Source organism: Grammomys surdaster, unplaced genomic scaffold (genome assembly GCF_004785775.1).
Source record: "Grammomys surdaster isolate TR1022 unplaced genomic scaffold, NIH_TR_1.0 125878, whole genome shotgun sequence".
In the NCBI taxonomy this organism is placed as follows: domain Eukaryota; kingdom Metazoa; phylum Chordata; class Mammalia; order Rodentia; family Muridae; genus Grammomys; species Grammomys surdaster.
In genome coordinates this window covers 521,058-540,952 of record NW_021620703.1, presented here as the reverse complement: position 1 = coordinate 540,952, position 19,895 = coordinate 521,058, and the positions used below count along the sequence as shown (strand labels likewise).

The window sequence follows — 19,895 nt, the reverse complement described above, 5'->3', positions numbered from 1 at the left end:
CTCTCTCTCTCTCTCTCTCTCTCTCTCTCTCTCTCTCTCTCTCTCTCCCCCCTATAGAAGACAGAGGATGAGGATATGGACAGAGATATAACAAACATCAGGTGCTAGTCGAGACTGAGATAGTAAGACAGTAGGCTGGGGATGGCATTATTGAGATCACCAGGCCAGGCCCATCTGAAGAAACAAGATTTTGTCAAAGGCTCAAAGCGACATCCAGAAGCACAAACCGCAGAGATGTCTGTGTGTGTCCTCGTATGCCGAGGCCATAGGACAACCTTAGCTTCTATTCTCCAGTGACATTCACCTCATGTCACACATATTTTTATTTTTGGTTTTTTCGAGACAGAGTTTCTCTGTGTGTAGCCCTGGCTGTCCTGGAACTCACTCTGTAGACCAGGCTAGCCTCGAATTCTCGAACTCAGAGATCTGCCTGCCTCTGCCTCCCAAGTGCTGGGATTAAAGGCATGCGCCACCACAGCCCAGCCTCACACATATTTTTAAGTGTTATTTTTAAAATAACATTTGTATGACAATTTAAAAAAATACTAATAATCAAAGTCGCATAGTTGTACAAAAAACTTTCGAGTATCCATCTGTCCTAACAGAGGGCAAGTTCTAAGGGTTGTAAACCTTTTATGTGTGACTAGATTTACAGTTTACAGGTAAAAGTCATCCAACCTTGACTGGGCAGATTTCTGTGGCAGGTACTGGAGGAGATATGAAGAAGAAAAAAGTATCTTCAACTATATTATTGAATTTGAATCTCATAACGCCTGTCTGAAGTGGTGAGGAAGTTTACTGATCTTACATTATTCCAATAAGGGGTGCTCAAGGGGCTTTCTCTCTAAGGTAGCCATACTTCTGGTACCCAGGTACCCAGTAAAACTATAATGCTTACTTTACATTCAAGGCTGTCTGTAGTCTGGCCTTAACGTCTCCCTTCCATCTGCCTCTCCTTAGCCTTCATGTGAGTGAATCTTTTTCCTATCTTTGAAGGGGGCCAAATTAAAATTTTTTTCCCAGTTGCTAGGATTACAGGTATATGCCTCCGTGTCTCTAATAATTTTATTGATGCTACCATTTGTGTTTCTCTTATTTGTTTAAGGCTTATTGGTATCTAATAATGAAATGTTGATGAATTGCTTTGCAAGCAGCCTGAGACACAAAGGAAAGTGGGTGACATTTCCTACCATCAAGGGTCGTCCAGCCCAATAGCTCTCAGGCTTGATCTCCTCCCCTTCCCCGTCTTGTCTCATCAGAATTCTGTTCCTTTCTTAGCAAAAATGTCACCTCTACGAAATCATGTCTACTTACCCTGGCCATCTTAGCGTTTTGATGTGGTAGTTATATATTGTTTATCGTTTGTAATCATGATTATTTTCAGCTTCCTTGAGTCCCCCACTGTGAGGATGCTTATGAAGAGGCACCGTGAGTTGAGTGTGTATCAGGAAGTATGGGGTGGACGGTTTGATGTGATTTGAACACTGAGTTAGTTTTAGCAGCCACTTCAAAGTTGGCCGAACATAATGTTCATGATCCACCTTGACCACGCCTTCCAGTACTGCCTCAGCCCATCATCTTTACAGAAGGCCTGGGTGGACATGATTAGGCCACGTGGCTTCCTCCTCCATCCCCACGGCTATCTGGATGGAAGGTTCGAATCACCCAAGGCTGATGGACTCACTGGCTGGCCCACGGTGTATCAGATCATCTTCTTCCACACGTGTGTATTGAGACAAGGATGTTTCCAGTTGTGTGGATGCTTTGGCCCTGTTATTTAATGTGTGATTGAGTTGGTGACCATTTTGATCATACTGACCTGTGCTCACGGAGAGGAAGCTGCCCCAAGGGAAGCAGATATAGGTGAGATAGACCATGAAAGTTCTGGGTGAGCTGATCCTAATTGCTTCTAGTCCCTGTAAGCCTGGGCTTTAGCTTCTGTCCCTGTGAGAGTCTCATGATGTTAAGTAAATCCTTCACTACAGCTGTATGGAGCCCTCTCTTTCCATCTACATTGCTGTCACCAGCACAGCACTGGGCCCAATCTTCTCAGAACACACACGCTTCAGTCTTGTGCTATAGTCTTAAGCTCCTGCTCGGAGCCACCTTCTTGGAATGGTTGTTTCCCTTTGCATGTGTGGTCCTGAATTATCCTGTTGATCTCTCACCTGATGGCCCCTCCGCACTTGCCAGCAGAAGCTCCTTCTCTAGTCCATTGTGCCCCAGTCTCACAGGGCATTGAACTGGGATCAGAAGACCTGGAAGAGAGAACTGGGGGACAGGGGGCACAAAGGACAGGCGGCTTATCTATAGTCTGATCAAACCACCAATTTTAATTTTTTCACACAGGGGTTATATACACCTGGAGGTAGGATGTGGAGAAGGGGATAACGCAGGAGCATAGGTGTTCTCAGGGGGAGTATAGATATCTTCCAGAACAGGGTATCAGCTGAGTGAAGAAGCAGGGAACAGATCACTATGACTCTCTCTGTGATTCACTTGTTTCTTATCTAAGCTGGTACTTTCCACCAAGGCTACTTATCCACAAGGTCTATGACTATCCAGGCTGGTAGTTTTCCACTAAGGCTGCTAATTTACAAGATCTAGTTATCTGTTCTAGGGTCAGTGTTTTTCCACAGAGACCAAGACTTTGTGTTAGCAGGAATGTATGACTGACGCAGGCCTATTGCTGATTTTAGGCCTTCAGTGAAAGCAAGGCTGCTCCCGACACCACTGAACACAGGTTTTATTCTGGCTTTTACCCCTCTTCACACTCCCATTGTTCCAATCAGTCTCTCTGGCATCGACTGTCATCTCTATGCAGATGATGTTTAACAGAACACACATACTTCACACATCCTTCCTCGATCCTCCCCGCCTGCTCCTCCTTCTCCATCCTCCTGCTCGCTCACAGCCCTGATTTCTGCCTTCTATGGTTTTGCTTATTGTCATCTGAAACTTAACAGATCAAGAAAAATTCCTAATAGTCCCCTCTAAGAGGCTATGCATAGATCTTGTATGCATTTTAAAGAATTTCCTTTCAATGAGTCTGACTCCTTGTACCTTTTTATTTTCTGAAAACAGTATGTGTTTTCCTTTAGTGATCTGTTTTTGAGCTTTCTGACGTTGCTAGGTACCTTTAGTGTCAGGCTGGAGTTTGATGACACTTTATGATTAACAATGATCATTATGACTATGAGAGTAATGGGAAATGCAGACCCTCCTTCAATCCCACACGAGAAGATCAAATGGATGTAGATTTGGGTGGAAGATGGAGGCCATTTTCTTCTTCTCTGTGATCCATTCCAGATGTCTAGGATACAAGAAAAACGTGCATGCCAGAGTCCCAGGAGTGAACTGATCTCGTTGGCCTACTATGGTGTCTTTCAGACAGGTTTCCATGGGTGAGAGCACCACGTGATATTGGTATTAAGTAACTTACCTCACAATGTCTCACACAGGCCTGGTTGTTCTCGAGCTCGCTGCTTCTCTTACATTATACTTGCCTTGAAATTCAACTCTTGAACTGATTTGATAGCGCTCACAGTAGGCCAGAGGAGTCTAAGAAGATCTACGGAAAGTAGGGTTGGCTCTAAGGTGGAAGTGGAATTCCAGTAGCAGGGAGATGGCCTATTTGACTGAGTCGAAAACTTCCGGATTCCACTTCACCTCACGAAGAGAGTGACCACTGTTTTCAGCTAGGATGCAGCAGCATCGGTCAGTGGATATTTGAGAAAATGTGATATGCAGATAACCAGGCATTTAGCCAAGATTAAAAGATCTTCAGCATTCGGCCCCTGGCCTCACAAAGAAATCTTTAATGTTGCTTAGTATTCTGTACATATCCTAGTCCTGGCACAGGAGAGTGGCTGCTTTATGTAACCCCATTTCTTCAAGTCTGGTCCTGAGTATGTTCAATTAGGAAACCCCAAATGCTTTTCTTAGCTCTAGTGGAAGGCATCCTGTTAGTAATGAGTTTGTAACGTAGTGAGAGTCAGGTTTTCTAAAATCAGTTTTCTGAATGTCTGTGCTGATGAGACCCTCTCTAAGCTGCTTTGGTAATTCATCTTCATAACTGTGAAGGATTCTGAGCTATCTTCTGTATCATCAAAGAGATAAACTCATTTTCAGTATGTGCTGGGGAGATTTTATACGGAGTGTGAAACACCAGAGGACCACATGAGTCTCAGAGTAGCAATAATAGCAAATGTCACATTGCAGTTGTGTTTACTCACAACAGGAAATTAGTATATTTTGAATTCTGTTCATTGGACTCACTTGGGAAATTGTGTTGTGTTTTCTTAATAGACCAATTTTGTTAGGAAAAAAAAAACCCCTGGAATTCATTATAACATTTAAATGTTTTCCTCTCATTTGGATTCTTTAGGAAGCAGTTATCAGCGTGACTGCTGTTCTGAGCCCAGTGCTCAGTGCCCACTCTATGCCCAGGTCCAAGTGGTGCAGCAGAGAAGCTGAGTCTGCAGGCAGGACAGCTGGATATATCACTGCTTCATGTGTGACCTTGCAGTAATGGCTTCCTGAGACCTGAACAAGTTTATAACGAGGATTCACACGTACATCCATTTTACCCTGACTACATAAGTCTGTAAAGCTGGCCCAAAGTGGACGGCAGTGTTGACGCCACCCGTGCCCCTTCCCTGTTAAACTGGTTGGTTTTAAATTCAGTGTGACTTTATACTTTTAGATTTGGATTCCACTCAGTGCTATTTCCTAAATGTGTTCACAAACACCAGAGTCTATTAACTGCAGTGCACACCTTCTGTGTTTTAATGCATGGGGTTTGCTTTGACATATGCATTTGAAATGTTGTTTACATATAGTTCAGTGGTTGGTTGGTTTAATTTGCTTACTTTTTTCCTTAAAGTTCATCTCAATGAGCTGCTTGGGCAACATTGTAGTGATGAGGTGGGTACTGCCAGATCCAATGTCCCCCTGACCCCCAAAGGCAGTGCTGGTGACATTGTCCTAAATAGAAGGTCTCTGGCCAGGCAAACAGCAGGATGGTTACCAGGAAAACAAGTGTAAAGGGTTCCTTTCACTGGAAAAGTAGATCTACTAAGACAGTTCTGTTCCCCAGGAACCTCCCTTAATCAACCTTCCTCCAAAGGTCAACTTCCTCTGCCAAGGGCACCTAGTTCTGGATCAATCCAGACAGCCTGTATCAGCTCAGATCTCCACCCTACTGAGTGTCAAATAAAATCTGCTATCTTTTCTGCCATTTTGCTCTTCTCCACTCTACCCCACCCCCACACCACAAGATGGCCCTGGCGGTTTAATCCTGGATGAATCTTTCTTTCTACCCAGGGAGCAGTTGGCTCTCAGTGTTATCACTTCTAGCTGCCATATGGGTAGAGTGAGAAGCTGGAGCTACAAGCTCAGCTCTGCTGGGAGGTCACTTCCCTCACATATTAAAGAATCTACAGAGAAACCAAGTCTTGCTTTATGATACTTGAAGATATTTTCACTCCATCAAACTTAAGCCCCTTTGTTATTTATTTATTTATTTATTTATTTATTTATTTATTTATTTATTTATTTAGAGTTTACTCTGAAAGTGATGAATATGGGGGCTGGAGAGAGGGTTCAGCCATCAGGATGCTCATACTACTCTTGCAGAGGACCTGAGTTCAGTTCCCAGCACCCACATTGGGTGACTTTATTTTGTAACTCCAATTCGGGGGATCCAATACCCTCTTCTGGCTTCTGCAGGCATTGCAGAAGCACACACTTTCATAACCATGCACATGATTTAAAAATAAAAATAAAGTCTGTTTAAAAAGTGATGCATGTTTTGTACAGAGCATTTAGAGATTACAAGACAAAGAACAAATGAGGAAGGGAGTTAGAAGGGAGAAAAGGAAGGAAGGAAGGAAGGAAGGAAGGAAGGAAGGAAGAAGAAAAACAAAAAGGGAAGGAGGCAATAAAGAAAATTAAAGGCTAGGGATGCTGTTCAGCTGGAAGAGGGTGTTGTGCTTTCCTTGTGTGCACAAAGCCATGGGTTCAATTCCCAGCACTCCATGAGCCCAGCCCTAGTGGTCCAGCACTAGGAAGGTGAAGGCAGGAAGATCCAAAGTCTAGGTCATCTTTGGCTCCTTAGTAATTTTAAGGTCAGCCTGGGCTGCATGAGAACCTAGCTCTGACTCCAGTAAAGAAAAGTCAGACCCTGTTCTACCATTCTGGACTAAGGTGAATGTGTTTTTGTTCCTATATCATCCCAGGCTCTTTGTGTTTCGTGAGCTAACATGACTTTTAATGGTTGCCAGGTTTCTCATCACAGAGATACATTGTAACGTGCTGCATCAAATTCCATTCCTTCTGCTGACCTTTTCTTTTTTCCTTTCTTTTTCTTGTCTGTTAATATCATGGGAATGTCTTTGTATCTAAATCTTTTTCTCAGTGTCTTATGTAGGAAGAGCCTTTAGAAAAGAGTTTTCAGGAAATGTGCTGACTTTTTAAACAGCCATAGAAGCCACTGTGCGGTGGCATTTTCAAAGGAGCAGAATATGTTATGCTCCCACGGCAGACATGAGAGCCATTTTTCTACAAGGGCTCTAGCACTATATCATTTGTTCTGCTCTCTTTAACCAATGCATGCTTCTCATTTTCTTTAGCAAGAACACTGTGAGCTAAACTTCTACTCACAGAGTGACAGAAGGAGAGTGTCCTGGACCTGTGACTTCTCGGAGGATCTATGAGAAGCAGACGAAGCAAGGAAGGCACTTGTAAAATCGGCGTTTCAAAAAGGAGAAGAGTATATATGCCTCAGTCAGTGTTCTATTGCTATGGAAAGACACCATGAGCACAGCAACTCTTATAAAAGAATGTTTAATTGTGGGGCTTACAGTTTCAGAGGTTTAGTCCAGGATCATCAGGGTAGGGAGCACGGTACCACACAGGCAGACATGATGCTGGAGGAGGAGCTGAGAGTTCTGCACCCACACCCCCAGGCAGCAGAAAAAGAGAGCCCTTGGGCCTGACTTGGACTCTTGAAGCCACAAAGGCCACCCCCAGTGACACACTTTCTCCAACAAGGCCATGCCACTTAGTGCTTTTAAATAGAGCCATTTTTCTTGTGACTAAGCATTCAAATCTATGAGCCTACATGGAGCCTGGAGGTGGGAGGCAGGGATTGGGGGGCAATCTTACCACAATGTACATATTCTGAGGAATTAGGAATCTTTGCCTTCTCATTGTTTCAAGAGCCTAAGAGGGAATGGCATTAAATAGTCATAAAATACTGGCCATTTCTTTGTACCATATAAGATTTTTACTGGTTTCGGTGTATTGTGTGATGATAATGATAGCATTTATAGAGGGAAAGACCATGTTAATACTTAATGACTTTTGGTAAGGATTTTGGTTACTCAACCCGTGAAAATGGGCAAGTCCGTTAAAACTCTTTTTGACCACTTTTGCCTTCCGTTGGTGAGTGACAACCAGCTGTTTTGTATCTTGAGAGAGATCAGTCTCAACCAGTATCCACTGCAGCAGAGGAGGTTTAGGGGTTCAGAAATTCAGGCAAGCCACACTCTTTGAATGAGGGATTTTTGAGATGGGAAAGGCCGTGGAGCTAGGACATAATTTTAGACATGGGTGGTGGAGGTCTATTTGGGAAGGTCTTTTGATATTCAGAGGGAAGACAATGGTTTTATTAGGACAGAGTATTCAGACTGTAAGGAGATAAGACATGGGCCTAATAAACACATCTAGGGGATCCATTGGCACTTGGTTTCAGAGACAAGGCAGAGCCTGTTATTAGAACTCTAGTCTAGAGTCAGTAGTCAGACCAATAGCAGGGCTGACCTGATATCTAGTTCTATACTGAGCTAAAGTTCTTTCCTCATGAGGATGCTACTGGGCCAATGCCCAAGATAAGAATGAATACCCAGGAGGGCTTAAGTGGCATAGGGTGGGGTTTTGGGATAAGACAGAGCATGAGACTGTCACCCAAAGGTGACTATGAATGTTTTATAAGGTGATCTAGAAGGGACAGCCCTGGACTCAGTGTCATTTAACACTTGCATTAAGTTGATAGATTAGAGAACAAATCTTTAATTACTCAAGTGACATTTTCACGTTGAATAAAAATACTGGATACATGATTAAAACTCCGAGTAGCTCAGCAGGGACAAAGCTCAGTAGAGCTTTAAATAGAAAAAAGAAAACACACGGCCCATCACTTTCAAATCACAGACCGGAGGCCTCAAGACTTTTTTTTTTTTTAACCTTTTCTGGAAAACTTAGGAGGTATTGATTGAATTCCTAAATGCTGACATTAATAACTGTAGTCCTGCCAATTTGAAGGCCTCCCAAAGTCGCTAGATTTTTATGGAGTCCAGTTACATTCAGGAAAATAATAAAATATTTATCAGGCTTATCTTGGTGCTACATGGCAGATACTTTATAGTATAGCATACTCTGGCCTCCACACTCATACACCAAACACACAAACATATACACATATATACATACATATACACATGCACACGTATACACACATGCATACATGTACACATACATATAACACTATATGTATACACATATACAGATATACATACATACACACATACACATATACATGTACATACACATATAGCCACAGATACACACATACTACAGTCACAGGCATTCACATATATATACACACACACAATACACATACACACAGATAGACATGTGCACACATATGTGTGCATGGACACACATACATATTTGACTAAAAACTAAGTAAAGTGTGTACCTTGAGATTCGGTAAAGGAAATTTATCTATTACTGTAGGTCTTGAGGCATGAGTAGTTTCCCTTTTGCTGGCATTTTATTAGGAACTTTCTTACAAAATTGAGTGCTGAGGACAGGGGGTCAATTGAGTACCAGAGGAAGTTAATGAACACAGAGTAACGCAGCCAGATTTAAGCCATTTCTCTCTTCACAGATGAAAATAGCAGCATGGGAGAAAATTCAGTTAGATGGATTTTCATGTGTAGCATTAATAATATTCACTCAATTTCATTTACAATTGGCTATAATATCTGAAGCCCCCTTGCTCCCTTTTTAGATTAAAACAAGACAGAGCAGTAGATGACAGGAACACCTATGGTCTGAGCTGAGGGCTCCAGGGAAGTGCTGACATTAGAGAAAATGTTAAAACGTTGATATATCTGACCTTAAAAAGAACTTGACAGTACGTTGTTTCTCTTAAGGATTATGTAACACAGAGACTGTTCTTCACATCACAGCCCAGCCCAGTCTGGACTGTTTCTGTGCCTATCCTTGGAGCTCTGGGTATCTGACCTCTTGGCACAGGAATCCTGTCCTTTCTCATCTTTCTCCCACCAGGAGTGGTGAGTGAGCGTTCCCTCTGCCTCAATGAGTCCTTTATGTGCTCAAATACCACCGTTCTGAGGGCTCCGCTTTCCCTCCACAATATGAAACAAAGCTCCTTTCTCTACCTTCATCGATATCACGTTTAACCATGAAGTATTTGCTGAACATTGGGCTAGTAAGTAAATGTGTGGCCATTTCACCAGATACTATTATTCTATCTGTCTTGTCTATCTATCTATCTATCTATCTATCTATCTATCTATCTATCTATCTATCTATCTATCATCTGTCTATCAATCTATCATCTATCTATCATCTATCTATCTATCTATCTATCTATCTATCTATCATCTATCTATCTATCTATCATCTGTCTATCAATCTATCATCTATCTATCTATCATCTATCTACCTATCTATCTATCTATCTATCTATCTATATTTGGTTTTTGAAGACAGAGTTTCACTGTGTAGTCCTGGCTATCCTAGAACTCACTCTGGAGACCAGGGTTGTCGATCTCAAACCCACAGTGATCTACCTGCCTCTGCCTCCCTGGTGCTAGGATTAAAGTTTGTGCCACCACTGCCTCATCTATTATCATCTTTTTAGAAACTAGCATTTTCGTTTTTCTAAGGTCAGTTTGCACGAGCAGCGCGGCATCCTCTCAAATGGAAAAGGTGAGTCTTCTTTCTTCTGCGCTACGACATGTGCACGCATCATGCAATGACAGAGATTCACTAGAGAACACGCTAACGGGAGACTTTCCTTAGGACCTTTTTATCTGTAGTTCTTTATGATGTGGGAGTTCATCGTGTCTCAACCTTTAACATGAGAATTCTTGAGTATCACCTAGCTTATATGCAACATCCCATAATGTAGATATAACCTTGTTAAAACATTGAGAGACTTCCTTTGGTATCTGAGTGAAACTAGTAAGAAAATCTATGACTGGGCAGATAAAATATTCTGTTGCTAGGTCAAATGGCAGGGCAAGCTACTCACTGTATAGGAATCTGTAGACAAAAGTGTCTACTTTTGTGTCCCATGCCCCACAGTGTGTACTTCCTGACTCAGTTTACACATATTGAGCCAACCTTAACTTCTGGTCTGCAGAGGATGTGAGCACAATAGGTGGCCAATTGCCAAAGTACTGACATACAGATCTTAACTCCTCCCAGACTTAGACTCCCTCCCAAGTCCTATCCCAGCTGGGTCTCAGCTGGCTCCTTTGTAGAAGCTGATGGTTTTGCAGAGGCCATGGCACCTTGTCTTCTGCCCCCTGATCTCATGTTCACCAGAAGGGAACAAAGCAATCTTCCAGTTCGTGCTTTCCATGCCCAAGAGAACTCCTCCCTTATACCAAGCCAGTTAGTCCTTGCTTATACCAGTTTATTCATTTGCAAATAGCATTTGCTTCAATACCTGCATATCCAAATGTCTGCTCTTGAGTGTCCCTACAGAGGCAGCGTAGGCATGAGAGCCACAGTTCCAGTGTTACTACCTTTCTTGGCACTCGAGCTTTGGAATTGTAAGGATTCCTTAGAATGCTCTTAATTCTACTGGACACCCTTTGGATTTTCTAGCCACAGAAAGGAAGGAGTGGCGGGCAGACAGGGATCTATTCATTTGGGAAAATCAGGACAGTTTACTCTTATGTTTCTCTCAATTATAAATGCTTACTTTAGGGTCATTTAAACCGATTCAACCTTTTGTGTATATATTGTATATATTTAAAAGATGTGAGAAAACTACTCTTCTGGGCTCTGTGATCTGCAGTGTGTGAGTATTAGAAACAACGGAAAGCACGTAGATTCGAGGAAGATGAATGATTCTCTAGGTGAGGCTCACCCTGACACTCTAGAAGGGGAGGAGGCACACTTATGTCCCAGGCTGCTGTGCATCCCACAGCTTTGCTTTTCAGTATCCCAGGGTCACAGTCCTGGGTCTCAAATCCTTAAAAAAAAATCAGCTCTTACTGTAGCTTTTGCTTCATTCAGGTGGCCAAATATAAAGAGTATGTGTGCACACATACACACACATGCATACATAAACAAACACACACACAAATGCACATACACACATTTCTTTCACAATTATCAAATAAGTATCATTATTTACTTAAAAAAAACTTTTTATTGGTTCTTTGTGAATTTCACACCATGTACCCCAATCCCACTCATCTCCCCCTCCCCTCGTACCCCCCCTCCATCTTTGCAACCTCCCCTCCAGAAGAAAAAAAAAATCTCACTGTTAAAGCTGTAGTGTGACACAGTGTGTCCCACAGTCTACCCTTTTGTCCACACTTCTTTGCTTGCAAATGTTCCCTGCAGTGAGCCATTGGTCTGGTACGAGGCCTCTGGCTTCTGCTACTCAATACTGTTCAGTACTGGAACGTCACTGTGATTCCTCTAGGATATCCTGTTATTGCACTGTGTCATGGAGATCCTATAGTTTTGGATCTGAAGAACCTGCCCTTTCATGAACTTCAGTAAGTTTATCGATGGGGTCCAGTTCATAGCACTAGATCTGGTCCTGAGAGGTATCTGAGCAAGTCAGCCCACGGGCTCTCCTCCTCTCATCCCCTCGGGCAACTCACCAGCCACACTCTCAATCAGGGCCAGCTATACCCTGCTGCCCAGGAGAGGCCGAGAGGCAGGGCTGGCTCTCCTGTGCTCACACCCTCCTGGATGGCTCACCAGCAACTCTCACATCCAGGGCCCTCTCTACAGTCCTGCAGAGAGGCAGGGCCAGGTCTCCCTCTATGATGACCTCAGTGACACCTCTCCTGCCTGCCGTAGGTGGCAAAGGATGAATCAGGGGACATCTTTCCCTCCCCCATATCACCATGAGTCAGTCAAGTGGCAGGGTCAGCTCTACACACCCATGCCCTCAGGGATGGATCTCCTGTGCACCCATACCCTCAGGGTCAGCACTACTGTGTTGCCCAAGAGAGGTGCAGGGCCTGCTCTCTGGAGTGCTGCAGCTGACTAGGGGTTGGGAACATCTTTCCTGCTCTCACACGACCAGCTCTCCCATAATGCCCAGGTAAGGGGTGGGGCCAATTCTACACAGCCTTCAGACATCAACATGTCCCTGGGTGCCAGGCTAGACTAGTCCTTTGATGGTAACAGACCTCTGCTGCTGCAGGGCCACGAACCCAGATGTGGTACCTGGTGGCAGCACAGTCCAGGACCCTGTCATGGTGCCAGGAGGTATCACTGGCTACTTATAGCAGGCTGTTTCTCACTACCCTCAAGTCTGCAGTTCTGCCTTTCCTCACTGTGCTTACGTCCTTCTGTTTCTCTTTCTCTTCCAATTCTCCACCACTTTCTTGCTTTCCTTAGTGGTGACCAGATCTGTGAGTATCTGGGGTCATCTCAGGAGTGGTCTCAGAAGTGCTATACCCTGCTTGTGCATTATAGCATGGGGCAGGGGTCATCTAGGGGATGGTTGGCAGGCCTGCTCAGCACTGGTCTGGTGGTCCTCTCAGGGGAGGCCTTATCTGGGCTCCAGAGTGCCAGTTTGGTGGTCTCAGTGTCCCCATATGATGGTTGTCTGTCTCAGGCTTGTTCCCGCCCCAGGCAGGTTCTTCTAGTCTCCTGCTTGCCCACTACCCTGGGAGCTCAGACCAGCCTTTAAGATGCCAGGCTGTCGGTGGTTGTCTCAGGCTTACTTTTTTCAGAAAATGACTACTAATCATTCAGGTGTTCACCGGCCAGAACACTGAACGCGGACATAGCCTCTCTCTTCTCTGCCACCTACTGACGTACATGTGACACAGCATCCACACCTGCAAGGCCTCCAGAGGCCGGATTGTTTACTTTTTAATTTCTGTGCTTGGTTACAGCGACCCTGTCCATTCCCTTCATTTGTTTCAACCCACACTGTACACACCGGAGTGCATTTGCCATGAATAGTTTGCTTCCCAAACATGATGCTTTCATGTAGTATACTTCCTTTTACATTTTATTTTTCTTTATATCTGTCAACATTTATGTGTTAGTTGTTGAGCAATGCATGTTAGATTACTTGAATTGTTAAACGTGTGGCAGAGGGGCTGGAGAGGTGGCTCAGAAGAGCACTGGCTGTTCTTCCAGAGGATGGGGCTTTAGGTCCATTCACCCATGTGGCAGCTCACCATTTTCTCTAGTTCCAGGGGGTCCATTGCTCTCTTGCTTCTGCAGGTGCTGCACACACACATAGTGTATAGACTAAACACCATACACATAAAATAGAGAAAAAATTAATTTAAAATTATTTTTAGGTGAACACAGTAGTGCTGACCCTGAGGGTAGGGGTGCACAGGAGATCCATCCCTGAGGGCATGGGTGTGTAGAGCTGACCCTGCCACTTGACTGATTCATGGTGATATGGGAGAGGGAAAATAAAAAATTATCTTGCAGCAGAATAGCTCTATATGAGGGTAGATGCTTTTGTTAACTATGATACCCACCACTTCTAAGAGTGTCTGCTAGGTGGAAGACGGTAAATATTTATCTAACAAATAAACAATAAATTATGATTTCACCCATTTGGTTAGTATTATCTGATAAAGTATTGATGTTTTATTGGTGCTTTCCCATGTGACTTTCAATGTTTTGTTTTTTAGCTTTTAGTTTACCTTAAATCTCCTAACCAAAGGTCCCTGTATTTTGTAGTTATATTACTCACAACAAAACCAGACTAAATAATGCATTCATTTACTTACTATATTCTCTTGCCATGTTTTTCCCTCTCTTTAAGTCAAAGCCGTCTGTGATGGTTTGTATATGCTCATCCCAGGGAGTGGCACTATTAGGAGGTGTGGCCCTGTTGGAGTAGGTGTGTCACTGTGGGTGTGGGCTTTAAGTCCCTCATCCTAGCTGCCTGGAAGTCAGTATTCTGCTAGCAGCCTTCAGATGAAGATATAGAACTCTCAGCTCTGCCTGTAGCATGCCTGCCTGGATGCTGCCCTGCTCCCACTGTGACGATAATGGACTGAATCTCTGAACCTGTAAGCCAGCCCTAATTAAATGTCCTTTATAAGACTTGCCTTGGTCATGGTGTCTGTTCAAAGCAGTAAAACCCTAACTAAGACACCGTCTCCAAGGAAGATTTATCATCACCAAGATTGCTCACTAAATACAACATTCCAAAGGAAAAGATTCAAAAAGTATTGTGAGTAACTGGAAATATTTTGGGAAATAATCACTTTCTAAACCATAAAGCCGTGTCTTGTACATTTGTTAAAGTCAACAAGCATTCTGAGGAGTTGACATCTGTCAGGTTATGTGCACATATAAACATATATGCACACTGCATTTTCCATAAGGGACTTGTCTACCTCTGGAAGTTCATCCATGCCTGGACTGTGGGTTCTTACGTTCAAGGAAATACACCTTTCAAGGAGCTCTTATCAAATGCTAAATGTTTGAATCCAACAATTAGACTCACCCTCCACCATGAGAAAATGCCTTACACTAAAACAAAAGTCGAGGCTGGGCATGGCGGTGCACATCATTAATTCTGAACACTTGAGAGGCAGAGGCAGGTGGAACTCGGTGAGTTCAGAGTCAGTCTGTTCTACACAGTGAGTTCCAGACAGGTCTCAGACAGAATAAAAGGAAAATGTTTAGTGACACAATAGTAGCAAATGTGTCATATTGCTTCATGTTCGTGTTTGAAATGTCTTAGTGTCTAAATATTTAACTAGTAGAAAATGCGAGTTCGGTCGTCCGCCCTGTAGCACTGTGATCAGGTTTGATTACATTTGAGGGGCTCATGGTGAGGGTTGCTTTCCTGGTAGAGAGCTGGATCAATTCAGAGGGATCTGGGGGGAGACTAGGAAAGAGCAGCAGGCAGAGACAAGCTCCTCCGTGTCTGGCTCTCAGTCTGTTTAGAACTAATATCCTTGGCCTCCGGGTAACACAGTATTTTCGTAGCCTGCCTCAACCATCGCTAGAATGTCGATATAAATTAGATTCCAGCAAGGCACAGATCTATACAATCCGCTCGAACCCAACAATAAAGAAACGTCACGAAATCTTTCATGTTCTTTGTTTACTATCATCATGGAATAAAGAAAAATAATTGGTTTTCATTTAGGTTTACAGAAATGCAGTCGAAAGCTGCAATGTTACAAGGAACTGAATTTTAAATTTAACAGTTAACAAAAGGTCTCATGGGTTCTCTGTGATTCATTTCAATACAAGTAATTCTCTAGTGCGCTGTTTGGATATTAGGTGTAAATACCCAGTGTGAAAGGCAGATATACTTTATCTTTTCCATGTTTCTGGTACATTCTGGGGAGGACCTAGCAGATCGGAAGAGTAGGTTCTTGGTCCCTCTATTCTATCAATGCAAGCTATGAACCTACAGCCTGCAAATAATTACCAGTGTGGGTTGGGGTAGGCAGAGAGGAAGGGAGGGTTGGAATGGTCCTCTGCAGAGAGAGAGACAGTTGTGTCAGAGAACACGCCCTGACTGTGGCTCCTCTTCCTGTCTTCCTTCCTCTCTTAGACTGGCAAGCCTTCTGAGCATCTGGGTCACTCAGCACGTCCTTTGGCCATGCTAAGATCACATTTGCCCATCTTATTCTTGTTCTGAATCTGATCTGGTGACTGAATGAAATAATTGTCCATTGCACAGCGTCTTGTAGTGCTCCTTCTGTGTGCCTAGCCTGTGGTAGGCAGTCAGTGGCGAGGAGAATGGATAAAGGCCCGGCCATTGGAGCTTATAGCCTCCAGCTGAATGCGTGAGAGAGCCTTGCAGGAGACACAGTGAGAGAACCATGGATTACTTTTCCTGCTGAGCATACCTGGGCTGATGACATCAGGGAGTGACAGTGGGCATCTTTGCTCTCATTCGTAGAACGGATTCACTTTGGATGGAGGAGCTGTCCAAAAGCCACACAGATATTTTGAAACATTGAGATCAAAGGGAGAGGAAGCTGGAAGCTTCAAAAGGTTGAAACTTGACTGTTTGACTTCCTTCATCATGAAGGACTCTGGGATACTCGGTGGTGTAACAAAGAAGGGGGACCCATGTTTACTGAGCTCTGCGGTGTCTGCCCATCTGTCTGTCTGTTCTCTGGGGGCAGGGGGAGGAAAAGAGAAACTTGCTTTTGTATTAGGATGAGAGGAAGTGAGCATTACTGTTGCTGATCAGGACTCTTACTTCCTGCGCCCCCGACCTGCTACTTCTACAGGTTTTTGTCTGATAATACGAAAGGATTGTTTGGGCCACGGTGATCAGTAGTGTCAAGGAAGGAATTAAGGTTTAGTAAGAAAATCAGGATGGATAAATTCACAGTGCCAGGCAGCATATGCTCTTAACCCAGGTGCACACAGAGCTGAGATCAGACCTCAGAGCAGAAGAAAGGCACAGGAGGAGCATAAGGGGAGGGCACAGTGGGAAGACGCTGCGCTTAATGTCAAACACGACAACCTTTCTGTTTTCCTAGGAAAATCTTACTTGAATTAGTAAACAGAATTTAATGAAAAAAAAACCAACTTCCGGTAATCCTGTCAACTAGAGAATACCAGTGCTAATATTTGGGTATATTTTCATATGTACATGTACTTATGAAACAATAATCTCTGTGCATATTCATTATCTTCATGATTTTTGCATCTTCAAGTCATCAAAATAATTATAAGTCTATCCTACTGGCTACAGGATGTCACATTGTACCTTGACATGAATGGTGCCCACTCCTGTACCATGATACAGAGAGTGCCTGACTCGTGAAGATTGACTTTTATGTATTTGACTTTACAACAATTAAAAAAGGAGGCATTCAGTAGCAACAGCACTTTAGCTGTTGAAATTTGATCTTTTTTTGGGGGCTAGCAATATTCTCTTGATACTCTCTCAGTGATGGGGCCACAGCAGCAGGCAGAGGCCCCGCACAAGTAGGCCTGTGATCACAAGAAAAGCAACAGTTACGGAGTCCTGATATTGCTCTGTGGTGTTCAGTAGCCTTGAGTTCTGGAGTCCACGTTTATCTTGCTATGTTTTGTTGAGTTGCCATACACCCATTAGCCAGGAAACTCTGCTGTCTCGTTGGAGATAGATATGAAGTGTTTAGCATCCTGCCTTTCCCTTGGTACCTGGGCCACTGTGTGAATGTCTTTGCTCAGAAATCTTTCCCATAACCAGAAGCAGAATAGCACATGCTACATTCCCGTGGCTTGAAGTTGCAAGTGCTGAGTCTGGCAGTGCTCACTCTTCATCTCCGAAGTTAACCATCGTAAGCCACCGCTGCTGGCTTCCCTATTCCAGCCTCAGTGCTGAAGGACTTAAACCATGAGTCAGGCAGATATGCATGGCAGAGTCACTAGCTCTTTCTGATTTCTGCTTGGCTTACAGGAGATCTAGGTTACTGATCTGATAGTCCAGATCTTAGAGTGAACACTCCCCTCTGCTGCCCCCCAACATGGGTTCATTCTTCTTTCTTGCAACCAGCAGATCCATATCGACATTGTATCTTTCTAGCACATATTCAGATGACCTGAACCCATTCGTTAGCATGATTGTTTAACCCAGACTGTCCTATGCCCTCTTCTAGTTGTGATGGGTGGCATGCAGGCCTCCAGGCATGTTTGTTGATAATGACAATGACAGAGGCAAGGACACCAAGGCACCTTCACCACGTATTCCTCTGTCAGGCACATTAGCCAGTGGCTTCTAAGTGGCAAGGCTATTAAAAGTCCTATGTGGTGGTTAATTTTATCACTTCCATTTTTACATGTTGCAGAAGAGGTAAGACACTGGCTCACTGTCACTCCAATGAGCTGTGGTGGCTAAGCCAGTTACCAGTCTCAGTTTCCTGTGCTAGAGCTCATCCCCTTACTCACTGCACCACAGCGAATGTCTGCAGAGAACTCATTTTTTAAAGTTCTTGAGCAAAATAAAGCCAGGAATGTTCATAATGTCACCTGAATTTCAGAGCGGTTGTATTATTCACACCTCCTTTAAGACATCTTTAAATTGTTACTTTATGAAGGAGTTGTTTCCATGTGATTTTTAAAGCTTAGAATCTTGGGGCTTAGGCTGCTTAGTTTTTGTCATCTTGGCACAAGTTTGGGTCACCTAGGAAGAGGGCACTAGAGTTAAAAAGATGTCTCCATCAGCTCGGGCTGTAGGAAAGCCTTGGTGGGCATTTATTATTTTTTAAGTTGATGATTGATGTGGGAAGGCCCAGCCTATTGTACCTACTTGTGTGGTGGTAGGTTGTGTAAGGAAGAAAGCTGAGCAAGTGCCTTGAGCAGGCCAGTAAGCTGTGGGCCTCATTGGTACACCCACTCATACAAAAACATAGACACAGGCACCCACACATACACACACAGACACAGATACACACATAGAGACACATACACAGACACAGACACACAGACGCACCAAGACACACATAGACACAGCACACACACACACAAACACACACACACACAAAGACACCCACACATTCACAGATACACAAACACACAGACACAGATACACACATAGAGACACATACACGGGGGATACACACACACACACACACACCATGTGTATCTTAGTAAGAGTTTCCTTGCTGTGAAGAGACACCATGACCAAGGCAACTCTTATAAGGACAACATTTAACTGAGGCTGGCTTACAGGTTCAGAGTCCAGTCCATTATCATCATTGTGGGAAGCATGGCAGCATCCAGGCAGACATGGTTCTAGAGAAGGAGCTGAGAGTTCTACGTCTTGTTCCCAAGGCAGCCAGAAGGAGGCTCTCTTCTGAATTGGGTGGAACTTAATCACAGGACCTCAAAGCCCACTCCTACAGTAATGAACTTCCTCCAACAAGGCCACACCTACTCCAATGAGACTGTACTTCCTAATAGTGCTACTTCCCTTGGGCCAGGGATTCAACCCACCGCAGTGTGATTGGTTAGTCACTCTCTCTGTTAACACTTAGTGTCCCTAACATTCTTCTTCTCAACCATATTCCTTTCAACATTCCTGTGTGTGTGTGTGTGTGTGTGTGTGTGTGTGTGTGTGTGAGAGAGAGAGAGAGAGAGAGAGAGAGAGAGAGAGAGAGAGAGAGAGAGTTTAATAAGGACTGCTTACATGACCGTGGCTAAGAGAATATCCTCAGGATCATGCTCAGCCCTAATTTTAATTTTTTTTTGAGAGACTTCCATAGTGTTTCCCACATTGGATGCTTCGTTTTTAGTTCCCACCAACACTCTCTAGGAGTTATAACTTTTCCACATCCTAGCTATTACTTACCTTTTGTTGTTGTTAATAATACCTATAGTACAATCAATTTAAACATATCTCTGACTAACATCAAATAAATGAGACTCAGACTATGGTTATTTTATTTGGTTTTGGCAGTTACTGGTGGGTAACCCCTAAACTGTTCTTCTCACTGCTGGCCTGGCTACATCCACAGCGGTGTACCCCAGATACTTGCTGTTTCTCCTGGCTATGTGGTCATGGTCCATCTCCCTCTTCCTCTCTCTGAGTTCTTCATCCTCCTCCCCCTGGTCTCTCCTCACTCCTCTCTCTTCTCCACCCTCAACCAGGCAACTCAAAA

The 19,895-nt window shown here is 43.7% G+C and overlaps 1 protein-coding gene and 1 non-coding gene across 2 annotated transcripts in view; one reads left to right on the top strand and one right to left on the bottom strand.

Moving 5' to 3' along the window:
• The window catches only part of Tmem117 (transmembrane protein 117), a 437,212-nt gene that overhangs the window by 38,924 nt on the left and 378,393 nt on the right, over window positions 1-19,895 (top strand). The window lies entirely within an intron of this gene.
• LOC114608222 lies at window positions 13,027-13,158 on the bottom strand. Its single transcript, XR_003709320.1, has one exon. It is a non-coding gene; the product is annotated as a small nucleolar RNA SNORA17 (small nucleolar RNA).